This window comes from Fundulus heteroclitus, unplaced genomic scaffold, assembly GCF_011125445.2.
Source record: "Fundulus heteroclitus isolate FHET01 unplaced genomic scaffold, MU-UCD_Fhet_4.1 scaffold_118, whole genome shotgun sequence".
Lineage (NCBI taxonomy): Eukaryota > Metazoa > Chordata > Actinopteri > Cyprinodontiformes > Fundulidae > Fundulus > Fundulus heteroclitus.
The window spans coordinates 184,787-207,279 of NW_023396530.1; the positions used below are offsets into that span (position 1 = coordinate 184,787).

Consider the following 22,493-nt stretch of genomic DNA (forward strand, 5'->3'; position numbering starts at 1 on the left):
CTTCTCCTGCACAGCTCAGAGAAGACCGCCACTGCTTTGATTTCTATTCACAGAAAGCAGACTGCACTTAGCTTGGCCAACCCTGCATGTTTGTGGGTCCCTGAACCCCACGCGGGTCCACAGTGGCTTTCTCCCCCAGTGTAGGACCCACGGATAAAGAGATCTTCTCCTCTCTGGTGCTGCTGTTGACTAACAGTGCGTAGAGGAGGAAGATAAGAGCTTGGTATATAGCAGTGTCGGCACCCTGCTGCGATGGGGGCAGTTCCTTAATGCCTGTAAAAACCTCACACTTCATGTGGCTTTCAACATACAGTCAGATCTTATCCCACGTGGCTGAAAACATAACAATAATATGATGAGATACAACAACCTGTTGCTTCATGTCACATCTAACACTGATACCATGGACTCTAAACCTGACCAGGTTCTGAATTATCAATACAGACTGTTACCACCAGCCCAAAGGTACCGGCTTGTTTAAAGGCATACTATGCAAAATTTTTCAGTTAATTAATGTGTTCCATACCGTTTTGGATGATTAAATGAGTCATTTCAGGTCGAACAAAGGTTTTCTCGGCCGCCCTGGTGGTCTGTGGGGGAAATACCGCACTTGCAATAGCGTACTGCGAGCGAGCTATTTTTAGAAACGTAACGTCACGATGACGTCACATCACGTGGTACGCAGTGGGGCAAACTCCCGAAACCCGCCGCTGTTTCGCTGTAAAAGAGACGTGCGTTAGCCTTGGTTTTACTTGGTAAACGACTGCTTTTTCCAAATCTAAGACCATGGTTTTTAAACATTGTTGCTATGGAACGTGCAACAGCGACTCGAGTTACGCTGATCGGCCGCATATGAAGGATGTTTTCTTCAAGACTGCCAAGGAGAAATGTGTGCGCTGGGTACACCGGGGCGGTCAGCCTACACAACAGTTCAACCCGGAAAAAGTTACCAAATTCACGTACATATGTAGCAAGCATTTTGTTGGAGGAAAGGGCCCAACCGAAGAACATCCTGACCCAATTCCAGCGACATCAAGTCAAGGTAAGAGTATTTTGGTGGCCGACATGTTAATAAAGAAGCGCCTGCTACCATGATAGCATATAGGCCAGGGATGGGCAACTGGCGGCCTGGGGGCCGCACACGGCCCTCGTCATAACTCAGTGCGGCCCGCGAATAGATCAATAAGAATTTAATAATGATTTAAAAAAAAAAAAAAAATGTAATTATACTTTTGACCGATAGGGGGCCGTACCCAAACAATAGCGGGCACGGGCCGCTTTGCAACAGCGAGGAAGAAAGTCAAGAGCCCTGGCCACTAGCAGTGGCATAAAGGGAAAACTTTACAAAACAAAGTCACATTTTTCAGACGAAATGGGAAGAAGTACGGACATGGGGAATTTTTTTTTTGGTCTCTTGTCATTCACACACAACATAAACCGTGAGAGCCGACGTGAGTTTTGAAACTGCAAAGCTTTGTCTTAAGCAGTAGATCAAACGTGCAGCACCGCGTTCACAGACCAGTGTGATGCATTCGTGAGCGTCAGAAAGCTATGGTGCATTCAGGAGCATGGGACATTAGATTTTTCAGAATAAAAAGCTAACAGATGTGCATAATCAAAAAGTAACAGAAATACAATTATAGAGCATTCAGTATTGTAAGAAAGCCCACACAGTTTCTGGATAGATACATTATTGTTTGAGTTAAGTTCTGTGCCGTTTTATGCCTCTTTCTTTGTAAATTTGAAATGACCCATGCTCCTGAATGCATTGATATGGAGGAGTTTAAATTCCTTTTTTGCATTTTTTTTTTAAAGCAAACGGTTTGTCTTTAGCTTAAGGACATATTAAAATGCATTTATATGCAGAAAATAGTTATATGTTGGTGCAGTAAACATACAGATATAAATTCATCTAAAATTTGTTCTTATTAAGAATAATTTGTAGCGTCTTTCATATCCAATTATTTGAAGTGCGTGGTCATGTGGCCCTCCAATGGTCGTGCTGAAAAAAATGTGGCCCTCTTTATCATGGAAGTTGCCCATCCCTGATATAGGCTATCATGGTAGCAGGCGCTAACATGATAGCCTGCTACCAGGATAGCTTACTCCAAAACATTTCAAATAAGACAAACATTAAACATATACCGATCCCTGGACGGTGATTACAAACAAAAAAACAGCCGACAACGCCATGACCACCGCGCAGGAAAAAAAAAAACAAAGCTTACCGTTCATCAACTCGGCCCGTTTTCCGGTTTTTTTAAGCCCTCGACACTCAAGCCATCGTTTGAGCTGAAGGTTGGTGTGTTCTTCCACAGTGCGACCAGTAATCCGTGTGCCTGGGACATCGTCTTGGGAAAGTTTAACGGCTGCAAAGTCGGTCATATCGCTGATTCTGTTGTGCGTGTAATAGCTGGTTGCTACGGGCGTTCTCTACCTGTATGTCCTACCTATGCGGCAAAAGGAGCGTTGCTCTTGAGACGGTGATGTCACGTGCGCGGTACGCTATTGCAAGAGCCCTCGGCCCACACCCACAGGCTCAGAAGTCTCGTGCAAGACCGCAAGAGTCGGTCTTGCTTTACGGCGAGAACTGCTACACGCCCCCAGTGAAAGGTGTGCTCGTTGCTAGCGCAGTGGTGATATCTGTGTAGTTTTTATGGCGGAACCAGCGAGAAAATGCCGAAAGCCCATGTTGGAGCAGGTAAGAAAGAGGAAAAGGGCTCTGGACAGAGAGAGGAGTCGTACATGGGTGAATATTGGGCAAGCTTTTTCAGAATTGCGAGAGCTAAAAGAAAAAGAAGGCTGCAAGGCTGACGCGGACCTTGCGTTTCTGCTGATGCGATTGTAAGTAACGTTGGAATGGTTTCTCTCTCTCTGTGTGCATTTTCATACTTTCACTGTTTGTGAAAGTCATTGTTTGTACTGCCGTTTTTTCCACTTTTCGTTGCGTTCGCCTGTCTGCTAAGCTCAAAACAACCGCGCCTGGCTTGATGGAGAAACCAGAACAGCTGAGCATCTTTATGACAGTGCACTTTTACTTTCGCCCTCTGGGGGGAGCCTCGCTGGAAAATCAACCCCGGTTGCATAGTATACCTTTAATAAGGTTTAATTGAAAGATGCTTTCGTTCATCAGTCAACCCTGAAATTGAACAGAGCATTAATCAGTGTGGATTGCAATGAGTTGCTCATTTTACAATCTGGTTCTGTTTCTATTTATATGTATTTATATTTTTGTATTTCTATACGACTGTCCACTGTGGCTCTACGCTCTTTCAGGAGGAGTGAATGCTGCTTGGAGAGACTTGATGCAACCTGCTGGGTTTCCTTAGAGAGGAAACTTTCTCACCAACCTGGAGGATCTGATGGAAGCTGACTTTGGAAAGAGCCTTGAGATGACGTGATGTTAATTAGTGCTTTATAAATAAAATTGAATTGATAACAATTTAGAAGAGTCTGTCTGCGGTTTACCCCGCCTCTCGCCCATTCCCTGCTGGAAATAGGCACCAGCTTCCACGTGACCCTGCATGGATCAGCGGGTGGAGAAACTGGATGGAGGGAAGTTAGAGACTGTGTTGGAACCATAAGGGAGGGAGTTATGGATGACCTGTGGAGCCGCTGCTCTAGAATGACCACACCTTCCACAATAACACACACACACACACACACACACACACACACACACACACACACACACACACACACACACACACACGTGTAGCTGTCCTCTCAGCTACTTGGTCCAGCGTGGTAAATCTCGTGGGCGGAGCTCCGGCACTGATGCTGAATCACCGTTGAGCCATGCAGCTGGCTTCCCCTCTCCTGACAGTACAGTCACTACCAGACTTCATGGTCAGGGGCCAAAGGTTAGAGAGGTTGATTTCAGCAGCCTCACGTCAACAACAGCACCTCTTAGGTCCGCTTTTAACTTCTCCTTGGAGGGTTCTGGTTCTGCTTCTTCATCGCCAATACTCACGAGACTGAAGCTAAACTCTCATCCTCCTTCTCTGTGATGTTTGAAACAGCAGATGTTAGCTGACTGCATTCTTGTTTGAATGTGGCCCCTACATGTCACCCACTTGGACTAATCCTTGATGTGCATACTGGATTAAACACTTTAATCACCTTATCAGTTGATTTAAGGCAGGTGGTGATTGAGCTGATGGGATGGTGCTGTTAGAAGACTCAAGTGTTTGTGAAGAGCAGACATGCTGACAGTCTTTACCTTCAGACTCTGAGTTTGCCTTCAGTTACTCTTTAGTGAGCTAACGGAGAGCAGCTCATTGAGAGCAAAATATCCTGTGGACTTAGTATGATGCAGAGAATTTAATAGGAGTTGCTCTTTGTCTTCTCTGTAGAGCACACACTCAAACTATGCTGACTTTAAACTACAGGGAGACATGCAATTTAGGCCAAGATTTATCTGTGATCATTTTCTAAGACCCTTATTCAGTCACCCCAATTTTCCTGAAGAGCTGTATCACAAAATGAATCTTACATAACTGACACTTATCCAGACTCAGAGCATAAAGCTCTCATCAAATGACAAACTGATCCAGGCCACACATAAGGAGGACAATCATCCTCTGAGTTCGTCTGAAGTTTCTGCTCATGCAGATGTTCCCGATGCTGCAGACCCACTCTGAGGAGGACAGAGAGCTGCGGAGCAAACACAGCAGGTGTCTCCACTTCATTCAGGAAAAGATTCTGTGTTGCTCAGGCCAACAAAGAGGTGAGACCAATCACCGCAGGAGGGGCCTCTATCAGCTAGGAACCTAGCTTCCTTGAAAAACACACTGAATGAAGAACAACACAGAGCGATGTCTCGTTCATCCCGTTATCTGCAGGTTTCAGCAGAGATCAATAATTACAGGCTGCGGTGAAGATGCATCAAGCCCCACTTCAACCCTGCAACACATTCACTCAGCTCCTTGTTTGGATCAAACGTGTAAAATGATGCTAGAAGGGAAAAGTGTAAAATATTTTAGGAAGTATTAAACAAGATATCCTTCAGAATCAGAAATTCCTTTATTAATTAATTAAACCAAGAGGAATCCTACCTAATCTGGAAAAACAGTCCACTGTTGTATAAAAAGAGCCTTCACAGAGTTAGAGCAGCATATTCTTCATCATTAATTGAGGAGAATAAGAATAATCCTAGATTTCTCTTTAGTACAGTTGCCAAACTTACCCAGAGCCACAGCTCTGTTGATCCATCCATTCCCTTAGCTCTTAGCAGTAATGATTTTATGGGATTCTTCATAAATAAAATTGATGCCATTAAAAATAAAATAACTGGCATCCTCCCAAACATGATTACCTCATCCTCAGTAAGTGAGGCAGCGTTGGAGGAATCCTTAGAACCTGCGCAGTGTCTGAACTGTTTAGAAGCAGTAGAGCTTTCTGAGCTATCTAAAATTTTAGCTTCATCTAAACCTTCTACCTGTATGTTAGACCCAATCCCAACCAAGTTGTTTAAGGACATATTCCCTTTGATCAGTGGTCCTATTTTAGACATGATTAATCTATCCTTGGTAAATGGATATGTACCACAGGCTTTTAAAGTAGCCGTTATTAAACCTTTACTTAAGAAACCTTCTCTTGATCAAGATGAGTTAGTAAATTACAGACCTATATCTAATCTTCTTTTCTTATCTAAAATTCTTGAGAAAGTAGTTGCTAATCAACTCTGTGAACATTTACAAAGTAATGACCTACTTGAGGAGTTTCAGTCAGGTTTCAGAGCTCATCATAGCACTGAAGCAGCTCTGGTGAAGGTCACTAATGATATTCTCATGGCCTCAGAAAATGGACTTGTGTCTATACTTGTCCTGTTAGATCTCAGTGCTGCATTTGATACAGTTGATCACAATATTCTCCTACAAAGACTTGAGCATACTGTAGGGATTAAGGGGAAAGCATTAGGCTGGTTTAAATCTTATCTGTCAGACAGATTCCAATTTGTTCATGTTAATAATAAATCTTCCTTCTAGGGTCACCTGTGGAGTACCACAGGGTTCGGTCCTTGGACCAATTCTCTTTACTATATATATGCTTCCGATTGGCAAAATTATCAGACAGCATGGGATTAATTTCCACTGTTATGCTAATGACACTCAGCTATATTTATCCATAAATCCTGATGAATCCAATCAGTTACTTCGACTGCAGTCATGTCTTGATGACATTAAAAGCTGGATGACTTTAAATTTCCTGCACTTAAATTCTGACAAGACAGAAGTTGTAATCTTTGGGCCAGAGTCCCCAAAAAATAAACTTCTTAATCAATCACTTAATCTGGATGGCATTAATTTGGCCTCTGGTAATAAAGTTAAAAATCTTGGTGTTGTTTTCGACCAAGACATGTCATTTAAATCCCATATTAAACAGGTTTCCAGAGTTTCCTTTTTTCACCTCAGGAATATCGCCAAAATTAGAAACATTCTGTCCAGGGGTGATGCTGAAAAACTGGTCCATGCATTTGTTACTTCAAGGCTGGACTATTGTAATTCTTTACTATCAGGAAGTCCACAAAATGCAGTTCAAAGTCTTCAGCTGATCCAAAATGCTGCAGCAAGAGTTCTGATGAAAATCAACCAGAGGGATCATATTTCTCCTGTTTTAGCTTCCCTTCATTGGCTTCCTGTTAAATCAAGAATATAATTTAAAATTCTCCTTCTAACGTATAAAGCCCTTAATAATCAAGCTCCATCATATATCAGAGCTCTGATTACCCCGTATGTTCCTAACAGAGCACTTCGCTCTCAGACTGCAGGTCTGCTGGTGGTTCCTAGAGTCTCTAAAAGTAGAATGGGAGGCAGATCCTTTAGCTATCAGGCTCCTCTCCTGTGGAACCAACTCCCAGTTTTGGTCCGTGAGGCAGACACCCCGTCTACTTTTAAGACTAATCTTAAAACTTTCCTTTGTGACAAAGCTTCTAGTCAGAGTGGCTCATGTTACCCTGAGCTACCTCTATAGTTATGCTGCTATAGGCTTAGGCTGCTGGAGGACATCAGGGTCTATTTCTCACTCTCTGCTGAGTTCTCCTACTGCTCTCCAATCTGCATTGTTTGTTGTTATTTCAGCTTTTAACTTTTTGTTCTCTGTCATTTTCTCTTCATAGAAGGTACACCTGGTCTGGTGTTCTGTTAGCTGTGACATCATCAGGGGAGGCAGATCATCCTGTATTACCATCTAACATAGAAAGTACTCCTGGGTTAATGTGAGCTTCTGAGCTTTCTGTGTCTCTGCTCTGTCTTCTCTAAGCCCCAGTGGGTGGAGGCAGATGAGCGTTCACACTGAGCCTGGTTCTGGTTCTGCTGGAGGTTCTCCTCCCTTTTAAAGGGGAGTTTTCCTCTCCACTGTCGCTTCATGCATGCTCAGTATGAGGGATTGCTGCAATCCCTCCATGGCCATCAATTTAATTCAGACATGAAAGGGTGGAATTAGCCGGACTGTCCTCGTTAACACTTTTAATAGTAACTAACTGTAAACGGTAAATGTCCTGTACAGTGCTTTAGATTAGATTAGATTAGATTCAACTTTATTGTCATTACACAGGTACAAGGCAATGAAATGCAGTTCAGGTCTAACCAGAAGTGCAATAGCAGCAAGTGCAGGATAAACAATGGTTCCATAAGTACAGGACATGGGTTTTTATTGAATTAATATAGAGATGGATACTATTATAAACAGAATTTTACTGATTTTTCCTATGAATATAATACATAGATAACTAGTATTGTGAACTAAATTTACAACTGGATATGTACAGGTGGATATTACTATAAATAGAGTTTTTATAGATATTTACAATAGCATAATATACAGATGGTTGTTATTATAACAGAGTTTACAGGTGAATATGTACTATGAATATATGTACAGATGGCTATTACTATAAAATGAATAAATTATGTTTGGACAGCAGCTATTTAAATTAAAGTGCAGTGGAAGGTAATTGCATATTACAGTTAAAGTACGGTATTGCAGATGTATATGTAGACAATTGGTTCTGTGAATAAACAGTCAGCAGTGCAAATCAATATTCAGTCATAGTAGTGCAGGATGCATGTAAACAGTTGTTACTATAGTAACAGTCAGCAGTGCAGGGGAACATTATAGTCTTGTAAGTCTTTATCAGGTCCTGAAGACCCTGAAGCGCTTCACACTGCATTCAGTCACTCACACATTCACACGCTGGTGAACTACACCATAGCCACAGCTGCCCTGGGGCAGGCGGCCACATCGGTGCCATGGCCAGTGGCCAGAGCCCTCTGACCACCGCCAGCAGGCAGAACAAGTGAAGTGTCCTGCTAAAGGACAACGACTAAAACTGTCAGAGCAAAGGTTCGAACCAGCAACCCACCGGTTATAGGATGAACTCGTAGCTCCTGCACCACTGTTGCTCCTAGGATCAATGAAATGACACGTTAAAATGCAGGCGTGCCTGTCACCATGGTTACCTCCAAGCAGTGCTCAAACAGCAAAAAAATTAATAAAAATAATAGAAACACTTAAGGTGCATTGTGCAAGTTTTGAAGTTAAATATTTTTTTTATTTTCCCTATATGCCCTCATGATTGCCTGACGTGTAAAACGAGTTTTCTATATGCTGCAGTTGCCTCTACAGGCCTCATTAGTCAGTTTATGAGAGAAAGATTCAGGCCGAATCCTCTGGGCTAGCGTTTTAGGCTACGCGTTCTCGCTCAAAGCGTTCAAACTGTTGTTCAACTGTTAGTTTGAGAGTCTCCGCTGCCACTGAGGCATTAGAGAACATGTTTTACAGAGGGATCAAAAAACACCAGCAACAAGCTCTTCTCAGACCCCATCACAGACTCAAGAGTAAAAAAAACATCTTTAGTGAGACGAAAAGGGCAAAATTGGACTCAGATCGAAGGAACAGAACCAGAGTAAATATTGGGGCAATTTTTATCCAATGGAGGAAGCTTTTACTCCTGTCGAAATAAGTATCTGTCATGTTTAGCAAATTGACTCTGAATGAGCACAATCACAGAGGCAGGAATCAGTTAAAGGTTTTATTGAAGAAAATAATAAAGGTGGAGATGAAGTCGGCAGGCTGGATCTCTGGGTCTTGCTGAGGAAGGGAAGGAGAGAGGTGAGCAACAGAAAGGTGAGGGTTTGAATGGTGAGAGTCTGAGGAGAGCACTGGAACTCACTGGGCTGATGGTTTGGCTTGAGCTTGGGAGGGTGATGTCCAGGATTATTGATGGGAGGTGCAGGTCTGGTAGATGTTCTCCAGATGTTTGGTCAGAGGGTGGACAGGCAGGCGAGCTCAGGCAGGAGGGCTTATGCAGGGTGTGGATCAAACGCTTCATGGTTTCCAGCAAGCTGGCTTGGAACGTCTCGGTGGAGTCTTCAGAATGTGTGAGTAACAGGAATGGTTCTTCGGCTTTGGAATCTGGGTTTCTAGGAGGAAGGAAAATGAGAACAGGGTTAGGTTTGGGTCATGCAAGGAGTCAAGGCTTGAAAAGAGGTTTGGTCTGTACCAACGCATGAGCGTAAACGAACTGACGCCCTCCTCCTGGTTCCAGCTCCTTAAGAAGGATGGTAATCAGCTCAGATGTAGAGCACCTGCCCTCCAACCCTGCTGAGAAGGAGAAAGAGAAAACCCGGCCTGCACCTCCGCCTGGACTGTGACAGTATCTGCTGTGTCAGTCAACTCCGCCTCATTGCCAACCAATTCTTGATAAAAATCCACGGCATTAGTGTGCTGGCTCCCTCGTCTTACTGGCGACTTCACTTTCAACTTGAGTCTCACCCCGCTATGAAGCTCATACCTGCCTGCAGTCATAACGTGGGGATGGGGGCGGCCTCGTCCTGGCTGCAGAGACAGCGGATAGCGGAGTCTATGAGACTGCCTGCAGAAGTGGAAAGACAACCACGGCTCCCTCGCATAAGCGGAGAACAAATGGTGCTTTCATGGTGAAGTCGCCAATGACACAGAAAAAAGACGAGAAGTTGATTTTTGAAAATGAATAAATCGGTGGAGCAGAGGTGTGAAACGTCGCTAGCAGCAGCACTGCTAAGACAAAGAGCATCAGCCTCCTCAGAGAATGACGGGGGGTGTCTGTCGTTTCCTCTCGCAGCTGCGGTCTGTCTGGCAGAGACCTGAGCGAGCCAGAACATGGAGGCATGGACTGTTTGTTATCAAGACTGAGCCGAACCTTTGAAATCACTGAGCGGACTGGACCGCCCTCTGGAGTACCGGGAAAGGCCAGTCAGCTCCTCTCGTTATTGACCAACTAAAAGGGTAGCTATGTTTTTCCCCTAAAAATTATTGACTCAATAAAACATTTCCATTCCAAATAAAATATTTCTATATAATATTATATAACAAAATTATGTTTCTGACTTTCTTAGGATTTGTGAAAGTAATGAGAGAGCCAGGAAGTTTAAGGTAAGTGAAACTGAGATCAGTAGAGAAACAGCCGAGGATCAGCATAGAAGATTTCCCTGACGCTGAAGAGGTAAGAACCATCAAACATTAAGGACAGGAGATAACCTTCCAGATAGAAATGTCTCCTCCATCAATGAGATGTTTGGGTTTTCTCCGTCTCTCTGTTCGCCAGTCCTCACAGCTGCTAAAGACAGAACATGATGCTGACCAAGAAAATTATTCCATTAAACCTTCCAACACAAGCCAATCAAACAAGATTAAGTGTACATAATCATAAATTGATTTTAGTGAAGTTTTCTCCTTTCTCTCACTCTGTTTTATTTTATTTTCAACTTTAGGGCCTGGAATGAATTTATGAGCTAATGTGAAGCTTTCAGAAAGAAAACTGAGCACAAGAGAGACAACAAGCTCATAAAACAAAGCATTATCAATAAATCTTTTATTCTAATGTTCAAATGTCAAACAGAAACTAAGGAAGGACAATGAAAGTAGGAAATGCCCCAGTGAGCGTCTAAATACGCCTCATCACACCGTGACAGCAGCCTGCAGCAGCAGCAGCAGCGTGATGTGATTTGGTCTGAATTAAAACACTGGGAATTGGATCTGCAGCAAAAGGCCATGTCAGGAGAGAACAAATGAGGATGTTGGCACATGGCGAAGATGAACGACTGGGAGATGAAGAGATGAGAGAGCCCTTCGTCATGTCTGTGACCTCCTTCCTTCCATGACCACATAAACTCATTATGCTTCGCCTTCATCACAATCTTCATCAAAACTTCCTGTTTTCACTGCGTGAGTAACGGTTTGTTGCTCCAGATTCTCTCGCTTTTATCTTTAATCTCTTTGCTGTAACATCTGTTTCTAACACATAAGCACTTTTAAAACATTTTCTGTTGCTGCACAACACGCTTGGGAACTCCTCGTGTTTCACGGTTTGCTCTCTTGGCGTGGTAGAAGGGCGCTAGCCTAGCTTTAGCCTAGCCTAGCTTTAGCTCCACAATGGCTTCCTCCCCTACTATTACTTCAGCTTCTCCGTCTCTGACTAAGTCTCCCCTTATCTCCTGCTCTCTGTGTCAGATGTTTAGCTATTCCTCTGCCTCCTTTAGTGATAATGGTACTTGTAATAAATGTAGTGTTTTTGTAGCTTTGGAGGCGAGGGTGTCAGAATTAGAGTCCCGGCTCCGTGCTATGGAAAGACCAGCTGATAGCCGCCCCTCTGCTAGCGCGGAGCCACATAGACCTAGCGTTAGTTCACTTAGTGGTCCTCCAGAAGCACCCGAGCAGCCGGGTAAGCAGGCCGGCTGGGTGACAGTTCGTAGGAAGCATAGCTCTAGATTACAGCCCCCAGTTCACCACCAACCCGTCTGCGTTTCTAACAAATTTTCCCCACTCAGCGACACACCCGCTGAGAAGCCGACCCTGATTATTGGGAGCTCAATAGTCAGAAAAGTGGCACTAGAGACACCAGGGACCATAGTTAAATGCCTGCCAGGGGCCAGAACGGGCGACATAGTATCTTACCTAAAACTGCTGGCTAAGGATAAGCGTAAATACAGTAAGATTGTTATTCACGCTGGCGGTAATGACACCCGGTCACGCCGATCGTAGGTCACTAAAGTTGGTGTTGCTTCGGTGTGTGAGTTTGCTAAAGCAATGTCGGACTCTGTAATTTTCTCTGGTCCCCTGCCTGATTTGACCAGTGATGACATGTTTAGCCGCATGTCATCATTCAACCGCTGGTTGTCTAGGTGGTGTCCAGAAAACGACGTGGGCTACATTGATAACTGGAGAACTTTCTGGGGAAAACCTGGTTTGATCCGGAGAGATGGCATCCATCCTACTTTGGATGGTGCTGCTCTTCTTTCTAGAAATCTGGCCGGATTTATTAGTTCTCCTAAATGCTGACAACCCAGGGTCCAGACCAGGAAGCAGAGCCGTAGTTTAACACACCTCTCTGCAGCTTCTGTACTGTTACCCATCCATTATCCTATTGAGACGGTGTCTTTCCCATGGCCAAAACTGAATAGATCAAAAACTGATCTAAAAGGAACAAATCATAAAAACCTAATAAAAATCAATACGGTTCACCTTGAACCTAAAATTAAAACAATTAAATGTGGTCTATTAAATATAAGGTCTCTCCCTCCAAAGACTTTGTTAGTTAACGAATTGATTTCTGATAAACAGATTGATTTGTTTTGTCTCACAGAAACCTGGCTACAAGAGGACTACGTTAGTATAAATGAGTCAACCCCCTCCAATTATTCAAATTTCCACATTCCCAGATCTGTGGGAAGAGGAAGAGGAGGAGGAGTGGCAACTATCTTTCAGTCTGATTTATTAATTAGTCCCAGGCCAACTAATAATTACAGTTCTTTTGAACATTTAACCCTCAGTTTCCCTCATCCAAACTGCAAAGCAATAAAACCTCTTCTGTTTGTTGTTTTGTATCGTCCACCAGGCCCTTACACTCAGTTTTTGGATGAGTTATCAGATTTCTTATCTGATTTGGTGTTAAATACTGATAAGGTTATTATAGTGGGTGATTTTAACATCCATGTTGACACAGAATGTGATAACCTTAGTGTAGCCTTTAAAACTATCCTAGATTCAATTGGTTTTGCTCAAAAGGTGCATAAACCGACGCACTCTTGGCTCCGTACTTTAGACCTTGTGCTGACATATGGCATTGATTGTGAAGAATTGACAGTATTTCCTCACAACCCTGTCCTATCTGATCATTTTTTAATAACATTTGAGTTTAATCTAACTGAGTTCTCCACCCCCAAAAGAGGGTTCCATTATAGTAGATCTTTATCGGATAATGCTGTATCAAAACTTAAAGAGTCTGTCCCCTTTTTCATATCCTCCGTATTGCAGAAATGCCCTGTAGATGGCAGCAATGTTGTTTCTTCCAATTCACAAATAGATGTCTTTGTAAACGGTATGACTTCGTCATTGCGTTCTGCATTAGACAATGTAGCTCCCTTGAAAAAGAAGGTGATTATTCACAGGAAGCTGGCTCCTTGGTTTAATTCAGAGCTACGTTCCTTGAAGCACAATGTTAGGAAATTGGAGAGAAAATGGCGCTCTACACACCAAGAGGAATCCTACCTAATCTGGAGGGACAGTCTATTGTTGTATAACAAGACCCTTCGCAGAGTTAGAGCAGCATATTTTTCATCATTAATTGAGGAGAATAAGAATAATCCTAGATTTCTCTTCAGTACAGTTGCCAAACTTACCCAGAGCCACAGCTCTGTTGATCCATCCATTCCCTTAGCTCTTAGTAGTAATGATTTTATGGGATTCTTCATAAATAAAATTGATTCCATTAAAAATAAAATAATTGGCATCCTCCCAAACATGATTACCTCGTCCTCAGTAAGTGAGGCAGCATTGGAGGAATCTTTAGAACCTGCGCAGTGTTTGAACTGTTTAGAAGCAGTAGAGCTTTCTGAGCTATCTAAAATTTTAGCTTCATCTAAACCTTCTACCTGTATGTTAGACCCAATCCCAACCAAGTTGTTTAAGGACATATTCCCTTTGATCAGTGGTCCTATTTTAGACATGATTAATCTATCCTTAGTAAATGGATATGTACCACAGGCTTTGACAGTAGCTGTTATTAAACCTTTACTTAAGAAACCATCTCTTGATCAAGATGAGTTAGTAAATTACAGACCTATATCTAATCTTCTTTTCTTTTCTAAAATTCTTGAGAAAGTAGTTGCTAATCAACTCTATGAACATTTACAAAGTAATGACCTACTTGAGGAGTTTCAGTCAGGCTTCAGAGCTCATCATAGCACTGAAACAGCTCTGGTGAAGGTCACTAATGATATTCTCATGGCCTCAGATAATGGACTTGTGTCTATACTTGTCCTGTTAGATCTCAGTGCTGCATTTGATACAGTTGATCACAATATTCTCCTACAAAGACTTGAGCATACTGTAGGGATTAAGGGAAAAGCATTAGGCTGGTTTAAATCTTATCTGTCGGACAGATTCCAGTTTGTTCATGTTAATAATAAATCTTCCTCAAACTCTAGGGTCACTTGTGGAGTACCACAGGGTTCAGTCCTTGGACCAATTCTCTTTACTATATATATGCTTCCGATTGGCAAAATTATCAGACAGCATGGGATTAATTTCTACTGTTATGCTGATGACACTCAGCTATATTTATCCATAAATCCTGATGAATCCAATCAGTTACTTCGACTGCAGTCATGTCTTGATGACATCAAAAGCTGGATGACTTTAAATTTCCTGCATTTAAATTCTGACAAGACAGAAGTTGTAATCTTTGGACCAGAGTCCTCAAAAAATAAACTTCTTAATCAATCACTTAATCTGGATGGCATTAACTTGGCCTCTGGTAATAAAGTTAAAAATCTTGGTGTTGTTTTCGACCAAGACATGTCATTTAAATCCCATATTAAACAGGTTTCCAGAGTTTCCTTTTTTCACCTCCGGAATATCGCCAAAATTAGAAACATTCTGTCCAGGGGTGATGCTGAAAAACTAATCCATGCATTTGTTACTTCAAGGCTGGACTATTGTAATTCTTTACTATCAGGAAGTCCACAAAATGCAGTTCAAAGCCTTCAGCTGATTCAAAATGCTGCGGTAAGAGTTCTGATGAAAATCAACAAGAGGGATCATATTTCTCCAATTTTAGCTTCCCTTCATTGGCTTCCTGTTAAATCAAGAATAGAATTTAAAATTCTCCTTCTAACGTATAAAGCCCTTAATAATCAAGCTCCATCATATATCAGAGCTCTGATTACCCCGTATGTTCCTAACAGAGCACTTCGCTCTCAGACTGCAGGTCTGCTGGTGGTTCCTAGAGTCTCTAAAAGTAGAATGGGAGGCAGATCCTTTAGCTATCAGGCTCCTCTCCTGTGGAACCAACTCCCAGTTTTGGTCCGTGAGGCAGACACCCCGTCTACTTTTAAGACTAATCTTAAAACTTTCCTTTTTGACGAAGCTTATAGTTAGAGTGGCTCATACCCTGAGCTATCTCTATAGTTGTGCTGTGATAGGCTTAGGCTGCTGGAGGACATCAGGGTCTAAACTTTCTCACTCTACTGATTTCTACTGTTCTCCAGTTTTGCATTGTATTACATTGAAATGACTGTCGTCATTTCTGCTTTAACTTTCTGTTCTCTCTCTTTTTCTTCATAGTAGGTACACCTGGTCTGGCGTTCTGTTAACTGTGACATCATCCAGAGAAGATGGCTCACCCGCTACTACCATCTAATGTAGAACAGATTACTAGATCAATGTGTGCTTCTGTGCTTTTTTGTCTCTCTTGTTGTGTCTCTGCTCTGTCTTCTGTAACCCTAGTCGGTCGAGGCGGATGACCGTTCATACTGAGCCCGGTTCTGCCGGAGGTTTTCCTTCCCGTTAATGGGGAGTTTTTCTTCCCACTGTCGCTTCATGCTTGCTCAGTATGAGGGATTGCTGCAAAGCCATGTACAATGCAGACGACTCTCCCTGTGGCTCTACGGTTCCCCAGGAGTGAATGCTGCTTGTTGGGACTTTGATGCAATCAACTGGTTTCCTTATATAGAACATTTTGACCAATCTGTATAATCTGACCCAATCTGTATAATATGACTGAACTTGATTTTGTAAAGTGCCTTGAGATGACATGTTTCATATATATATATATATATATATATATATATATATATATATATATATATATATATATATATATATATATATATATATATATATATATATATATATTGTCTTTCTCCATGGCCTCTCTGAACTCTTCCCACGCCCGAGTTTTTGCCTCGCCGACCAGCCGAGCCGCATGCCGCTTCGACTGCCGGTACACATCAGCTGCTTCCGGTAGGACTCCTTCAGCTTGACGGCTTCCCTCACCGCTGGTGTCCACCAGCGTGTTCGAGGGTTGCCGCCGCGACATGCACCGACAACCTTGCGGCCACAGCTCCGACTAGTCGCCTCAACAATAGAGGCGTGGAACACGGTCCATTCAGACTCAATGTCCCCTGCCTCCCTCGGGACGTGTTTAAAGTTTTGGTTCCTGCGAGGAGGATTTCAGTTTTATCACTATTCACTTTCAGGAAGTTGGAAATGAACCAGGATTTTATTTCAGATAGGCAGGAGGCGAAGGAGGAGAGTTGGAGTCTAGAACTTGGCTTACATGAAAGATAGAGCTGAGTGTCATCAGCATAACAGTGAACATGGATGTTGAATTTGCGTAAGACATTGCTGATGGGAAGAACATCAATAATAAAAAGTAGGGGTCCCAGGAAAGAGTCCTGGGGCACGCCAGTTGTATCAAAGGCCGCACTCACATCCAGAAGAATGAGAATAGAAAGTAGACCTGAGCCAGCAGAAGATGATTGGTGATTTTTATGATGGTGGTTTCTGTGCTGTAGCGGAACAGAAACCAGACTGGAAATGTTTGTAAATGTTATCATGAGTTAAATGATAATGAAGTTGGGAGCCAATTGATTTTTCAAGTACTTTGGAGGTGGAAGGTAAATTAGAAATGGAGTGATGATAATTGTAGTCAGATCTGCCTCCCCTGATGATGTCACAGCTAACAGAACACCAGACCAGGTGTACCTTCTATGAAGAGAAAACTGTCAGAAAACAAAAAGTTAAAAGCTGAAATAACAACAAACAATGCAGATTGGAGAGCAGTAGGAGAACTCAGCAGAGAGAGAGAAATAGACCCTGATGTCCTCCAGCAGCCTAAGCCTATAGCAGCATAACTACACTGTAAATAATATCCGTAGAATTAACAGTGAATTCCTGTAAAATCATGACATAAAAAAACTGTAGATGCAAAAACAATGAAGCATTGTGTAATTTACAATGATAAACTGTAAAACTCCTAACCAAATACAACTGTTCATTTTACAGTAAGAATATGTTGAATAGATCAGAATTTTTTGTATAATTTACAAATTAATGTAATTTAAACACAAATAAACTGTAATGCCAAAAAAAAAGTCATACAGTTAAAATTACATCATTGCCCTGTTAAAAAAAAGTCAGTAGCCTAGGCTCTTTGGCACATTTCATAAAACGAGTTTTTGCCTCGGCAACCGCCCGAGCCGCATGTCGCTTGGACTGCCGATACCCATCAGCTGCCTCTGGAATCCCACAGGCAGGGAGCACTGAGTCCATTAATGGTACTCATCATAAGGGGTCTTTGGGCTGCGCTTCGTCTGATCCCTAACCTAATTTCGTTTACCATTTCGTAAAACTCTAAACCAAATAAAACTGTTAATGTGTTTAAAAGACAATACTTTTTTATAGAATAAATTAGGAAAGGGAAGCTTTATGTAGGTCTAGTTAACACGGGATGCCTATCCATGATGATATTTGAATGGAAAACGCAGCAGAATCAAACCATGGTGATCCACACTCCAAACCAGTTGGTGGCGGTAATGCACCGTTTCGTTGCGTGCCAACCGCCAGAAAAATTCATAAAGAGGAAGAAGAAGAATCAAACCATGGCCATCTGGTGCTGCTGCTCTACATATATTGGAATTTTTCATGGAACCAACTATTGGTAAGTAAACAGTTTTATTTTCTGTTTATTCCTGCTATGTAGAATAGTTTATTTTACAAAAACTTTGTTCTTTGCAGGAGAATATAAAATTATTTTGGTTCAAATGTTAGCTCCGCCCATTCACAGGCTGTAGTTGCGCTGCTTCAGCGTCAACGTCCCACCACACAGTTACTAGCTAGGTTGGTACACGTGCGTGTTCGGCTCTCTGGCAGTGGCACTTAACAGACACCAAGTTTGAGTAAGTAATGTCTCTGGTTCGAGCATCAGGTTAAGTCAAAAGACAATTTTGTGAAACAAAACGGCGCGTTTTTATTGATTTCACTGGCTCATAGGCGGACAACTGACAACTTCACATTGATACTGGCTGCTAGCAGCTAATAGCTATTTTGCCTGTTTCTAGCTCCCCGCGCCATGATTCATAGTCATTTTTGCGGGAGAACATTGCACACGTTAAAGGCTTATGTGTTGCATTGTAGGGTTCATAAAAACGAACCACGCTGCGTGTTCAAGTGTGAGAGTACTGACTGCAGGCAGACATTTTGTACATATGCATCATTTAAGTGTCACTTCTATCGAAAGCACAATGTCCCAGCACCGTTTGCTAATGCTAACACAGCCATTATATCAAGTTTTATTTGCGCCATGTCACTGTGTTCAGACCGATTTCAGACTGTGCAGGAACTTCTTGTACACTTAAAAAAACATTTAGTGGAGGGAAGATCTGTAAAGTGTCCTGTGGCAGGTTGTCAAAGCACATTTACTTTAAAAGTAAATTTGTACAATTGTTTTGTTCTATTTATTTAGTCATTTGGCTCAGGCTTTTATCCAAAGCAACGTGCATACAAATACCTACAGGGCCATTCTCCCCTAGAGCAACATGGGGTTAAGTGCCTTGCTAGGGGCTAGCTCCAACCCCTGACTTCTGTGGCTACTGGAATGATAACCAAGTTCTTTTACCCCATCGCCACCACCATCTTAGTCAAGATACCAGCTCTGTAGCATTGCTAACTGAAATACAATGAATCAAATAACATGTATGAAATAATGTTGACACGTTGTCAAACTAATTGCCTGAGTATTTTTTTTTAGCATAAACGATTTCATTTCATGGGCAAAATGACATGTTCTGCTCAAAGGACAACTTCGGTCCATTTCAACAAGAGCTCTATTGCTGAAGCTACTCGAGACTTGCCAGTACTGAAGACGCAAAACATTTTGGTCCAACTTGTATAGGTTTATTTGAACAGAGAATTAGCTCTGATAGCTAACCCATGGGGGCAGAACTTTACACTGTGTTTTATCATATCATTTGTTTAAATTTTGTATATGGCTGCTTGCACAAACACACTGTTTTTAACTACTTTTTAAGCATTTCTAGTCATACACATTACAGTGTTGTGTTGTATTGTGTCGGCTGGTGTTGCATAGCTTTGAGGTTGACATTTGGAGTGTTAAATTCACAATTTAAAGTTATGCCCCCATGGATTAGCTGTCAGTGCTAATTCTCTGTTCAAGGAAACCTATAGGATTTAGACCAAAATTTCTCACGTCTTCAGTCCTGGCAAGTCTCAAGTAGCATGAGCAATAGAGCTCTTGTTGAAATTGACCGAAGTTGTCCTTTAACTTAGGAATCTATACATTATACCAAAGGTGTCTGTCATCAAGAGGAAAAAAAAAGACGTTGATATGTCAATAGACAGAGTGTAGTGTCTAATGTCTATAGGCCTTAAGGTTCACTCTCCCATAATTCAAAGGAACCAACTTTCTTTTAAAAGTCTGACCATGCTGAGCATAAATCAGAATGTTAACACTGAACATTTTGGGTTGCACTACATGTTTCAGGTAGTCAATGTCTTTCCATACATTGAAAATGCAATGGAAACACATTACAGAAACATGACTCTCCGTGAGCTAGGGGAAGGTGCAATGCAATTTGCAATGTTTGGAAATACACTGACTACCTGAAACATGTAGTGCAAAATTTTCAATGTAAACATTTTAATTCATGTTAAGCATGATGGGACCTTTAAAAAAATATATATATATTTTTTTAAAGTTGGATTATGTGGGGGGTTCACGGTTGGCCCCTTAGCTCCCTTAAACTTTAATTAATGGAAAACTGTAACCCGTATTCTCACCTTTTTTGTCTTTCCCTTTGTACTGATTTGACTAGTTGAGATGGTTGTATCATTTATAGTAGTATGTGTTTCTTCTCTCTTCAGTTAACCTAGATGTTTCTTCTCTATTAATCCGGAGAAGGGGACAAAAGTGGAACAAACAAAAACAAAACGGCTCCATGTGAATCCAAGAGTCCTTACTTTGATTCAGGACCTCTCAGACCATGAATGGCGAGCTATTTAAAAAGGTATGTGTGCTAGTGCTAATGCTACTGCTGTCCTTGATTATTGACTGACTTTACTAATGAAACTAATGGAGAATATGTGTTTCTGTCTCTTCTCTATTCCATTAGTTGTTCCTTCAAGTGGCCGCGACAGTGAACACCCATGTTTCTCTAGATGTTCTTCTAGAAGCAATGCAGTTGCATGTTAATCAAGCCTTTACCATGATTCACAAGCTCTCCATGAATGGCGAGCTATTTAAAAAGGTATGTGTGCTAGTGCTACTGCTGCCCTTGATTATTGACTGACTTTACTAATGAAACTAATGGAGAATATGTGTTTCTGTCTCTTCTTTATTCCATTAGTTGTTCCTTCAAGTGGCCGCGACAGTGAACACCCATGTTTCTAGATGTTCTTCTGGAAGCAATGCAGTTGCATGTTAATCTAAGCTTCTGTAACTTGATTCATGACCTTTTCAACCATGAATGGCGAGCTATTTGAAAAGGTACAGTACAGGCCAAAAGTTTGGACACACCTTCTCAATCAATGTTTCCTTTATTACCATGTCTATTTCCATTGAAGATTCTCGTTGAAGGCATCAAAACTATGAATGAACACATGGGAATTATGTTCAGTGCATCCAGAGAGTATTCACACCCCTGTCAATGTTTCAGCATTTGTTGCATTGCAGTCATCTCCTTCAGTCAAATAAGTTGATTTTAATGCCCCATAATGACAGCAAAATACAGAATTGTAGAAGTTTTTGCAAATCGTTAAAAAACTGAAATATCCACATGGGCATAAGTATTCCCACCCTATGTTATAACACTCAATAACACTCTTGCTGTCGTTATGGTTCACTGAGTCTAGACCAAGGAGAAAAAAAATGAACTTATTTGACTGAAGGAGATGCAATGCAACAAATGCTGAAACATTGAGAGGGGTGTGAATACTTTCAGGATGCACTGTACATAATTCCCACGTGTTCAATGTACGTGTGCTAATGCTACTGTTGTCCTTGATTATTGACTGACTTTACTAATGAAACTAATGGAGAATATGTGTTTCTGTCTCTTCTCTATTCCATTAGTTGTTCCTTCAAGTGGCCGCGACAGTGAACACCCATGTTTCTCTAGATGTTCTTCTAGAAGCAATGCAGTTGCATGTTAATCAAGCCTTTACCATGATTCACAAGCTCTCCATGAATGGCGAGCTATTTAAAAAGGTATGTGTGCTAGTGCTACTGCTGCCCTTGATTATTGACTGACTTTACTAATGAAACTAATGGAGATTATTGTGTTTGTTTCTCTTCTCTATTCCCCTAGGTGTTCCTTCAAAGTGATTGAGCTGATGAACACCTATATCATCTTTTTTCGTGGCTCGCTATTAACAAGGTTCACATTTATTCACTCACTCACTACCACACCTCACTCATAATTCCTCTCTCTCACAAACACAAGTGCAACCACACACACACACACACACTTTAATGATCTCTTTCTCATTATTTTTTCAACAATAAATTTGCATTATTGTGAATTGTATAATGTCTGACGAGTGGTTTGTTACAGCCTGACTTTTCATTTAGAAGTAATTTGAAGCAATGTAGATAGACTGTAATATATATATATATATATATATATATATATATATATATATATATATATATATATATATATTTTTTTTTTTTTTTTTTTTTTTTTTTTTTTTTTTTTTTTTTTTTTTTTTTTTTTTTTTGTTAAAAATACAGTACAAATGTAAACATCTTTAAAAAAAGAAATCTGTTGTTTTTACGGAAAAAAACTGGCAGCTGTGGTTGCCAGAATAATCCCGTTAAAAATACAATACAAATGTAAACATCTTTAAAAAAGAAATCTGTTGTTTTTACGGAAAAAAACTGGCAGCTGTGGTTGCCAGAATAATCCCGTTAAAAATACAGTACAAATGTAAACAACATTACAAAACAACTTGTAAATTTCACATCCTAAAACTGCTTATTGTACATTGAATAACTGCAAAATGTACATTTAGTCATCATTTATTGTACATTAAATCCCAGTAAAATGTACAAGTTGTTCCGTAATGTTGTTAACATTTTTGTAGTATTTTCTACGGGATTATTCTGGCAACCACAGCTGCCAGTTTTTTTCCGTAAAAACAACGGATTTTTT

The 22,493-nt window shown here is 41.3% G+C and overlaps 1 long non-coding RNA gene across 2 annotated transcripts; it reads left to right on the top strand.

Annotated features, from left to right (window-relative positions):
• Positions 1-18,003: 18,003 nt before the first annotated feature.
• Positions 18,004-21,866, top strand: LOC118558273. Of its 2 annotated transcripts, XR_004928272.1 has the most exons (6): positions 18,004-18,221; positions 20,215-20,348; positions 20,454-20,588; positions 20,688-20,827; positions 21,413-21,547; positions 21,648-21,866. It is a non-coding gene; the product is annotated as an uncharacterized LOC118558273 (long non-coding RNA). The 2 variants fall into 2 exon arrangements; XR_004928273.1 differs by lacking the exon at positions 20,688-20,827.
• Positions 21,867-22,493: the final 627 nt, after the last annotated feature.